The sequence below is a fragment of the Bos javanicus genome, chromosome 4, assembly GCF_032452875.1.
Source record: "Bos javanicus breed banteng chromosome 4, ARS-OSU_banteng_1.0, whole genome shotgun sequence".
Taxonomy (NCBI): Eukaryota; Metazoa; Chordata; class Mammalia; order Artiodactyla; family Bovidae; genus Bos; species Bos javanicus.
In genome coordinates this window covers 25531754-25543734 of record NC_083871.1, presented here as the reverse complement: position 1 = coordinate 25543734, position 11981 = coordinate 25531754, and positions in this window count along the sequence as shown.

Sequence of the window (11981 nt, the reverse complement as noted above, 5' to 3'; positions counted from 1 at the left end):
TAAACATCTGAATGCAGAGTTCCAAAGAATAGCAAGAAGAGATAAGAAAGCCTTCTTCAGTGATCAATGCAAAGAAATAGAGGAAAACAACAGAATGGGAAAGACTAGGGATCTCTTCAAGAAAATCAGAGATACCAAAGGAACATTTCATGCAAAGATGAGCTCGATAAAGGACAGGAATGGTATGGATCTAACAGAAGCAGAAGATATTAAGAAGAGATGGCAAGAATACACAGAAGAACTGTACAAAAAAGATCTTCACAACCCAGATAATCATGATTGTGTGATCACTGACCTAGAGCCAGACATCCTGGAATGTGAAGTCAAGTGGGCCTTAGAAAGCATCCCTACGAACAAAGCTAGTGGAGGTGATGGAATTCCAGTTGAGCTATTCCAAATCCTGAAAGATGATGCTGTGAAAGTGCTGCACTCAGTATGCCAGCAAATTTGGAAAACTCAGCAGTGGCCACAGGAAAGGTCAGTTTTCATTCCAATCCCAAAGAAAGGCAATTCCAAAGAATGCTCAAACTACCGCACAGTTGCACTCATTTCACACGCTGGTAAAGTAATGCTCAAAATTCCCCAAGCCAGGCTTCAGCAATATGTGAACCGTGAACTTCCTGATGTTCAAGCTGGTTTTAGAAAAGGCAGAGGAACCAGAGATCAATTTTCCAACATCTGCTGGATCATAGAAAAAGCAAGAGAGTTCCAGAAAAACATCTATTTCTGCTTTATTGACTATGCCAAAGCCTTTGACTGCGTGGATCACAATAAACTGTGGAAAATTCTGAAAGAGATGGGAATACCAGATCACCTGATCTGCCTCTTGAGAAATGTGTATGCAGGTCAGGAAGCAACAGTTAGAACTGGACATGGAACAACAGACTAGTTCCAAATAGGAAAAGGAGTTCGTCAAGGCTGTATATTGTCACCCTGTTTATTTAACTTATATGCAGAGTACATCATGAGAAACGCTGGACTGGAAGAAACACAAACTGGAATCAAGATTGCCGGGAGAAATCTCAATAACCTCAGATATGCAGACGACACCACCTTTATGGCAGAAAGTGAAGAGGAACTCAAAAGCCTCTTGATGAAAGTGAAAGAGGAGAGTGAAAAAGTTGGCTTAAAGCTCAACATTCAGAAAACGAAGATCATGGCATCTGGTCCCACCACTTACTTCATGGGAAATAGATGGGGAAACAGTGGAAACAGTGTCAGACTTTATTTTTCTGGGCTCCAAAATCACTATAGATGGTGACTGCAGCCATGAAATTAAAAGATGCTTACTCCTTGGAAGGAAAGTTATGACTAACCTAGACAGCATATTCAGAAGCAGAGACATTACTTTGCCAACAAAGGTTCATCTAGTCAAGGCTATGGTTTTTCCTGTGGTCATGTATGGATGCCAGAGTTGGACTGTGAAGAAGGCTGAGTGCCGAAGAATTGATGGTTTTGAACTGTGGTGTTCGAGAAGACTCTTGAGAGTCCCTTGGACTGCAAGGAGATCCAACCAGTCCATTCTGAAGGAGATCAGCTCTGGGATTTCTTTGGAAGGAATGATGCTAAAGCTGAAACTCCAGTACTTTGGCCACCTCATGGGAAGAGCTGACTTATTGGAAAAGACTCTGATGCTGGGAGGGATTGGGGGCAGGAGGAGAAGGGGACGACAGAGGATGAGATGGCTGGATGGCATCACTGACTCCATTGACGTGAGTCTCAGTGAACTCCGGGAGTTGGTGATGCACAGGGAGGCCTGGCATGCTGCGATTCATGGGGTCGCAAAGAGTCGGACACGACTGAGGGACTGATCTGATCTGATCTGACACTTCATATAGAATAGTTCACAATTTTTACCAACTAGAGTTTTTGGTATACTTTTTTGCCTTGTTTCCTCTCTTACTTTTTCATATATGGTCTATACATTATAAAATATTTTCTTTATGTTGTATGTTTGTATTATTTCCTCAAGCTTAGAGAGTTAAACAACAGCTTTCTTATCACAAATTGTCTTATTGTAAACCAAAGACAAAATTTGCCAAATGCATTTAATAATCCAGTGAAGAGTTACCACTTTGCCTTTTTATTGACACTAAGACTCGATGAATTTTATTCACGATGTATACTAGTGAAGAAATATTTTGCATGTAGTCAATGACATAGCTTGACATTTTGAACAAATAATAAAAATATTTCAGTTCAACTTATCTGCTTTTGTCTTATGTAGCAATTTTATACAAATGACTGCCAGACATGGGAACTTGGGAAGAGAAGACCTGGGATATGGTTTAGAATGTGCTGCTACTAACTGGTTGGGTGAAATCACACTTATGTCTTAGGCTTTCTAAGGTTCATTTACTTTATCCATAAAATAAGGGCATATAACTCGATAACGTCTGAAGTATCTTCCAGCCTAAAATATTCACTTTCTCTTATCCCAAACAACATAGCCATACTTTCAGTCACCCATATCTGCCACTAAAGAAGACCGATTAACGAGTACTATTCTTCAGTTCCCTGGTGACTCAGTCAGTAAAGAATCTGCCTGCAATTCAGGAGATCTGGGTTTAATCAATAGGTCGGGAAGATCCCCTGGAGAAGGAAATGGCAACCCACTCCGGTATTCTTGCCTGGGAAATTCCCTGGACAGAGCAGCCTGGTGGGCTTCCCCTCATGGGGTCGCAAGAGTAGGACAGGGACACGGGTTAGCAACTAAACCACCACCACCCATTCTTCAGTTCTGATGGTGCTTCCAGGGCACTCCACTGTGAACTTTCAGATTAAGATTTTGGTCAGATTTGCTATGGAACTGGCATTTTCCATCTTCGTCAATACCTCATCAAGGCATGCTATCAAAGATGAAATTGGAGATCCAACTCCAGGATTGCTGAGACTATAGTCTGTTACCAGGCACTTCCCATGGACCATTTCCAGTTTCCTGATAATTTCTCTACATTAGGTGAAGCCATTTATTGCTGGTGATGGCAAGAGTAAAGGAAAGAGCTATAGATGATGCTGGCAAACAAAATTTGTAGAGATTTGTGCAACTAGGACACTGAACATTGCTTATACCCAACATTTACATATATGTTTTAAAGTAACTGTATACTTTTGAAATAATGCCATGGTAGTCAATTTGCTCTTGACAAGAGCCTGTAATGATAGGATGATCTACCTGGCAATACATGGTAAAGTCCTAGCAAAACCATCTCCAAAAATACAGAGAATTTTATGGATCACACCAGATGATTGCTATATCAGGCCAATCACACTGACATTTTATCACTTAAATTGGTTTTCAGTCATTAACATACATTTGAGAGTAATAATTAAAAAAAAAACTGGAATTGTATTTGTGTAAATGTATATTTTATTCTCATTTCTTAATTCATGAATAGGGAAAAAATCCAAGAGAATGCCTTCAGCAGATGTTTGAGTTGGAGCAACCTCTTCCTTCCCCTTCCCCCCTTTTTTTATCATTGTGTTCTTTTGGAGTTAAGGCTTTTATGATTCACTGATATTATTAAGCTAAAACAGGTGTGGTTCCTGGACATTCTGGGCTATATGAATTTTCCATTGTGTTTTATGATCTCTTTTATGACCTGTAGTAATGATAAGCATGTTCAAGGGGAAGATGACCACAATACCAGAGCCGCTGTATGCTGAGCTGAAATAAAGAGCTGGAAATGCTGGTGACGGGGAGCAGAGGCTTGTGAGAACACAGTCAGCACTGTAGCACACCGCTGGAATGACTTCTGAAAACCACAGTCTCTCAGGAGACTGTGGCAGGCTCTCTGCTGCCCAAAATAGGAACCTTCCAACACTGTGTAATCTCCAGACTATCAGAAGTTCTGCTGCTCTCTTCCCTGGTAAAAGCAACAAACAAACATGTAAACAAACAAATCCTCTCTCCAGCTCCTCCATAACTACCAACACCTCGTTAACCTTCTGTTGGTGGTTTTTGATTCCTCTCAGATACATACCTCTCCGGAAGAGAAAACACATCAAGATGAGGCTTGGAACCTCACTAGGACCAGTAAGTTGACAGTGAAGCAAAGGAAAGGGAAATGGGACTACAAAAAAAAAAAAAAAAAAAAGCCATGCCTAAAAACACTAGTTTCATATCTGCTCCCACTAAAAAATACTCAAGCAGAAATAGAAATATTTTATATGAATTTTCCTAATTCATCAATTACTACCAGTAGATTTAAAAAGCTTGCTTTGATAAGCTTTTAAAAAGCAGCCCTTTTGTTGTGTTTGTTTAAAGTGGTCTATGGGCCATATGATGGGCTTCCTCAGTGACTCAGTGGTAAAGAATCTGCCTGCAATGCAGGAAACACGGGTTCCATCCCTGGGTCGGGAAGATGCCCTGAAGCAAGAAATGGAAACCCACTCCAGTATTCTTGCCTGGGAAATTCCATGGACAGAGGAGCCTGGCAGGCTATAGCCCGTGGCGTCACACAGAGTTGGACACACACACACACACACACACACACACACACACACAAACGAGGCACGATGGGCCATATTGAGTACTCAAATGATCTCTCAGTTTAAAGTTGTTTTTGCTTAGTTGTTAAGTGTCTGACTCTTTTGCGATGCCATGAACTCTGGCATGGCTCATGCCATGAACTCATGCCATGAACTCATGCCAGGCTCCTCTGTGCATAGAATTCTCCAGGCAAGAATACTGGAGTGGGAAGCCGTTCCATTTTCCAGTGGATCTTCCCCATCCAGGGGTAGAACCTGAGTCTCCTGCATTGGCAGGTGGATTCTTTGCCACGAGGGAAGCCCCAGTTTAGAGTCAGGAGAATTTAATTCGAATCCCCAGTGTACTACTTCTGAACGGCCTTGGGAAATGCAACTAAATTGTAGACTTCTGAGACCTGAGTTGACATCTCTGTACTTACTAGTTAGCATCTAAATAGAAACAGACAGCTTACTCAGGGTGAGTTAAAGAGGATTTATTTACAAGGGGACTCATTATAAGAGTGTGGGTGGGGAATAGGGAAAGTACAGAGCCTAGTGCAGGAGCCCAAGGCCAGCAACAGCAGCACTGTCACAACCCCAGGCCCTAAGAAGAGGGAAAGATGGGGCTGAGGTGGGGACTGGAAGGTGGGGGCACACATGGGGAGGAGCTGTGGGCTGCAGGCAAGCCAAGCAGACCACCAGAAGGACCTGCCGAGTCAGGGGTCCAGGGGAAAATACCCCGTCACTCTCCTTTCTCCCTTATCCTTCTGATGGATCTTCTGCCAGGGCTCCCATGGGCTGACCCCATCAGAAGCCATAGGCTTGGGAGCTGGTGAATATAATCTGTACAGGTGAGCCTCATGGCAGAGGACAGGGTGGAAGAGTAGAGGATAGATAGGGGAAGTCAAAGCAATGATACAAATGAACTTACCAAACAGCAAGAGAGTCACAGCCTGAGATAACGAATTTATGGTTGATGGGGCAAGGATGAGGGGAAGGAATAGTTTGGGATGGACATGTACACACTGCTGTATTTAAAATGGATAACCAAGGACTTACTGCATAGCACATGGAACTCTGCTCACTGTTATGTGGCAGCCTAGATGGGAGAAGGCGATGGCACCCCACTCCAGTACTCTTGCCTGGAGAATCCCATGGACGGAGGAGCCTGGTAGGCTACAGTCCATGGGGTCGTGAAGAGTTGGACGCGCGACTGAGCGGCTTCACTTTCACTTTTCACTTTCAAGCATTGGAGAAGGAAATGGCAACCCGCTCCAGTGCTGTTGCCTGGAGAATCCCAGGGACGGGGGAGCCTGGTGGGCTGCCGTCTATGGGGTCGCACAGAGTCCGACACAACTGAAGCGATTTAGCAGCAGCAGCAGCAGATGGGAGAGGAGTTTGGGGGAGAATGGATACATGTATATGTATGGCTGAGTTCCTTCACAGTTCATCTGATACTATTGCAATATTGTTAATTGCCTATACCCCCAGTAGAAAATAAAAAGTTTAAATTAAATAAGATAAAAGAAAGTCAAACATACCTGCCTGGGCATCCTTTTCTTTACAACATCTGGAACAGTGTACTGCATTTAGGGGGTGCTGAATTATTATACAATCGTTCTCTTTTTATACCATGTCTAAAATGTCTAAATAGTAAGGATTGAGATCCAAAGTCTCTTCTAGCAGTGATCTTCCCATTTCCAGCTTGAGATGAGAATCTAAAAGAGACTTTTGGGAGAAAGTCTGAGAGCAGGAGGGTTCTTTACCACTAGTACCACCTAGAAAGCCCCTTGGATACAGTGGGGAATAGGAATTGGGTGTTTATTTTTGCTATTATTGCTGCTAACTGCTTTAATAATGACCATGTCATTAGACATGCAGTCATAGGTGAATGATTAACTACAAATCGGTTTCCATTTGGGGTTTTTTATGACAGCATTTCAAACTTTGAAATACTATATTAGTTGGAAAAAGGCACTATCTATTCCATAAATCCATTTCATATTAACTGAGAACTGCTCACCAAATATGATCAGTTCAGTTCAGTTGCTCAGTTCTGTCCGACTCTTTGCGACCCCACGGACTGCAGTACTCCAGGCCTCCCTGTTCATCACCAACTCTTGGAGCTTACTCAAACTCAGGTCCATCAAGTCGGTGATGCCATCCAACCATCTCATCTTCTGTCATCCCCTTCTCCTCTAGCCTTCAATCTTTCCCAGCATCAGGGTCTTTTCCAGTGAGTCAGTTCTTTGCATCAGGTGGCCAAAGTATTGGAGTTTCAGCTTCAGCATCAGTCCTTCCAGTGAATTTTCAGGACTAATTTCCTTTAGGATTAACTGGTTGGATCTCCTTGCAGTCCAAGAGACTGTCAAGAGTCTTCTCCAATACCACAGTTCAAAAGCATCCATTCTTTGGCTCTCAGCTTTCTTTATAGTTCAACTCTCACATCTGTACATGACTACTGGAAAAACCATAGTTTTAACTAGATGGACTTTTGTTGGCAAAGTAATGTCTCTGCTTTTTAATATGCTGTCTAGGTTGGTCATAGCTTTTCTTCCAAGGAGTGAGCATCTTTTAATTTCATGACTGCAGTCACCATTTGCAGGGATTTTGGAGCCCAAGGAAACAGCCTCTCACTGTTTCCATTGTTTCCCCATCTATTTCCCATGAAGTTATGGGACCAGATGCCATAATCTTAGTTTTCTGAATGTTGAGTTTTAAGCCAGCTTTTTCATTCTCCTCTTTCACTTTCATCAAGAGGCTCTTTAGTTCTTCACTTTCTGCCATAAGGGTGGTATCATCTACATATCTGAAGTTATTGATATTTCTCCCAGCAATCTTGATTCCAGCTTGTGCTTCATCCAGCCCAGCATTTCACATGATGTACTCTGCATATAAGTTAAATAAGCAGAGTGACAATATACAGCCTTGATGTACTCCTTTCCTGATTTGGAACCAGTCTGTAGCTCCATGTCTAGTTCTAACTATTGCTTCTTGACCTGCATACAGATTTCTCAAGAGGCAGGTCAGGTGGTCTGCTATTCCCCTTTCTTTCAGAATTTTTCATGGTTTGTTGTGATCCACACAGTCAAAGGCTTTGGCATAGTCAATAAAGCAGAAGTAGATGTTTTTCTGAAACTCTCTTGCTTTTTTGATGATCCAATGGTTGTTGGCAGTTTGATCTCTGGTTCCTCTCCCCTTTCAAAATCCAGCTTGAACATCTGGAAGTTCACGGTTCACATACTGTTGAAGCCTGGCTTGGAGAATTTTGAGCATTACTTTACTAGTGGGTGATATGAGCACAATTGTGCAGTAGTTTGAACATGTTTTGGCATTGTTTTTTTGGGGGGATTGGAATGAAAACTGACCTTTTCTAGTCCTGTGGCCATAGCTGAATTTTCCAAATCTACTGGCATATTGAGTGCAGCACTTTTACAGCATCATCTTTTAGGATTTGAAATGGCTCAAATGGAATTCCACCACCTCTACTAGCTTTTTTCATAGTGATGCTTCCTAAGGCCCACTTGACTTTACATTTCAGGATGTCTGGCTCTAGATGACTGATCACACCTTCATGGTTATTTGGGTCATGAAGATCTTTTGGTATAGTTCTTCTGTGTATTCTTATCACCTCTTCTTAATATCTTGTGCTTCTATTAGGTCCATACCATTTCTGTCCTTTACTGTGCCTATTTTGCATGAAATGTTCCCTTTGTATCTCTAATTTTCTTGAAGAGATCCTTAGTCTTTCCCATTCTATTGTTTTCCTCTATTTCTTTGCATTGATCATTTGAGGAAGGCTTTCTTAACATTCCTTGCTTTGGAACTCTGCATTTAAATGGGTATATCTTTCCTTTTCTCCTTTGCCTTTAGCTTCTCTTCTTTTCTCAGCTCAGATAGCCATTTTACCTTTTTGCATTTCTTTTTCTTGGGGGTGGTCATGATCACTGCCTCCAGTACAATGTCACGAATCTCTGTCCATAGTTCTTCAGGCACTCTGTCTATCAGATCTAATTCCTTGAATCTATTTGTCACTTCCACTGTATAATCATAAGGGATTTGATTTAGGTCATACCTGAATGGTCTAGTGGTTTTCCCTACTTTCTTCAATTTAAGTCTGAATTTGGCAATAAGGTGTTCATGATCTGAGCCACAGTTAGCTCCCAGTTTTGTTTTGGCTGACTGTATAGAGCTTCTCCATCTTTGGCTGCAAAGAATATAATCAATCTGATTTTTTTATTGACCATCTGGTGATGTCCATGTGTAGTGTCTTCTCTTGAGTTGTTGGAAGAGGGTGTTTGTTATGACTAGTGCGTTCTCTTGGCAAAACTCTATTAGCCTTTGCCCTGCTTCATTCTGTACTCCAAGGCCAAATTTACTTGTTACTCCAGGTATCTCTTGACTTCCTATTTTTGCATTTCAGTCCCCTATAATGAAAAGGACATCTTTTTTTGGGTGTTAGTTCTAGAAGGTCTTGTAGGTCTTCATAGAACTGTTCAGCTTCTTCAGCATTACTGGTCAGGGCATAGACTTAATATGATAATTCTCACCAAAAGGTGTTATCTAGAATATAAACGTATATCCTATGTTAAGCAAATTCTTCAACCTTAGAAAAGAAAATGTTTGAATGTGGCAGTGTTTAAGCTTGGCTGCCCTTGTAATCCATGATGAAAATAAAGCTTCAGAGTTGAAAGCTTAAGACTGAAGGTCTGTGGATTGAAAGGAAGGTATCTACCTACTCCCACATGATTTCAAAACGTGTAACTCTTACCTGTTCACATTGCACTCTCCAGCAGTCATCAGTTATAACCCATGAACCATGTAAAGTTGCAGAAGGACATCATCATGGTTCCATATGCAGCTGGTCTCCTCACTTGGGACAGTGATAACCATATCACAGTTTCACATAGTGGGACCGATCCAGGGAATGATGACAGCAGGATGCCAAGCCATTTTAAATACACATCAAAGCCAATTTAGAAACTTGGCTTCAGTGTGGTATGATGGGAAATGAAGCACTTGGCTTTCAGAATTTCAAAGCCTCACATTAAGAGGAAAGCACTACACAGATAAAAGATGATGAGAAAGAATGAACAGCTGTGCCAGGCTTTGCTTAGCAGTTACACTGCTGAGAACAGCCTTTAGATGTACAAAGGATAAGAAGCACTGCCAACTTCGCAATTTCTTTCTCACCTATGTCTGAATGCATAGAAATAACATCTGTAACTGGAGTAGTTTCCTTTCCCCCTTACTCTACTCCCTTACACTTGAACACCCATATGTTGCACTTAATCCACAAATGGTAATATTACTTGATCTAAGCAAAGGTTTTAGAATGTTGGGATCCTAGAAATGAGAATACAAAGGAAAGATTATCTGAGGAATCCATTCAAAATTCACTGTATTTTCTTTCATATGCTGGTGGATAGTATTGCAGAGTAATCAAGAGCATAGATACTGGAGCCCAAATACATGGGTTTGAATCCTGATCTTGCCCTTACTTGTGGACTACTTTGAGCAATACATGCCCCAATTTCCTCATCTGTAAAATGGGATAATTATTTATAATTTCAAGAATTCCTCAATGTGTGGGCTCATAGTGTTAGTTGCTACTGCTATTACTGTTGTTATTATCATGTTTCTTAAGTGCAGACCAGCTAGTTAGGTGGAGGAGAATTCAGGCTTGGCTAAGGACTTCATCTTCCCCAAGTCCTTGGTCAAGAAAGTAGACCATGAGTTGGTCAGAGGGAAGCAGACAAAGAAGCAAGAGTTAGCAAGGTGGGGGATGCAAGGTGGAGGGCAGACACATCTTAGAAAGATATTCTGGACTGATCTTAGTTAATTTTAAATAAAAAAAATAGCTTTGGCATCTTGGTAGTTTTCAAAGAGTCTCTCTCTCTCCGTCACTCGTGTTAATGAGTAAAGTGTTAATGCCTTTACTCATTTCCTTTTGAACCACCCTTGGTTTGCTTTCTTGGCTATGCTGTCATTTCTCACCCATTTCACATATTTGTGTGACACAAAAACTGATGTAGGAAGCATTTTCGCTTTTATCCTCCTTTTGGCTCTATGCTCAATCTTGACTGCTGCTGAATTTGCTTGCAAGAGTTCTCAGTTGCTAAGTCTTGTCTGACTCTTTGCAACCCCATGGACTGTAGTCTGCCAGGCTTCTCTGCCCGTGTGATTTTCCAGGCAAGAATACTGGAATGAGTTGCCATTTCCTCCTCCCAGGATAGAACCCATGTCTCCTGCATCAGCAGGCGAATTCTTTACCACAGAACCACCTGGTGAATTTGCTTACTTTTCCAATATGTCACTTCAGGGTTCATGCTTTCATTCATTTCTTCAGTAAAAGGAGAAGAGCAGTTTTTCTTTTGCTTTCTTCCTCCTTTCTCGTTGGGCTTCCCTTGTGGCTCAGCTAGTAAAGAATCTAGATGCCTGCAATGCTGGAGACCTGTGTTTGATCCCTGGGTTGGGAGGATCCTCTGGAGAAGGAAATGGCAACCCACTCCAGTATTCTGGTCTAGAGAATTCCATGGACTGTCTATGGGGTCGCAAAAAGTCAGACATGAATGAGCAACTTTCAATTTCAGTTTTTCTTTCTCATAATTCCAATGAAATACGTCAATCCACTCCTAAATGTCCAAGTTATTGTTTTTTCTTTACATAACTTATGTTAACTGATGGCTTAAAGTCATTCTCTAAATTTTTGAACATGTTTACACAAGAAAAAAAGATTTTGGGAAACTTTCCTCCAAAATACATTTATTTATTTACATGTATACTCTATTAATATATTCTGTATATTATTAATATTTAAAAAAGAAATAGAATAAAATGAGATAAAATTGAAATGCAGATTTTCTTCCTGTGGTCCAATGGATCAGTAAAGCTTAAATTATAATAATAATACAAAAGATATTATATAAAAATATAATAATATTTATAAAATATAGAAAGACATAATAATACACAAACAAAGTAAGTGGACTTGACTATATTCTCTGAAGATAATAAATGCCATATAAGTTTTGAAAACTTGCACAGGATTTTATACTGTTTATTTAAGCATTTCTCAATCCTATATTACTCCCTTTTAAATGCTCTGTGTTATCAGTAATTGTGTATTACAAATTATAGTCTCTTTTGAGATTACAAATTGATTAATCATTGCCTTATTTACTAAATTCTTTGTCATATATATTTTCTTCTATATGCCAAGATGGTTTAGTAGGGGGAAATCTGGAAGACAGTAACATAAGTGGAAATAAAATATTTAACACCATTATAAAAATCAATGGTAAAATTCCAGGAAAACATGCCTGCTGTATCTGGAAGTATATTTTATCCTTGACCTCACAAGAAGATATTTAGAAGAAGTATAAATAAAGATTTTGTTTTTAAAGATTCTTTCAACATAGTTCACTGGCATTAAAAAGTGATGTAACTTTCTTATGCCAGGATAACCTTAATATACTTGGCAAATTTGTTTTATATTCTTTAGGAACACT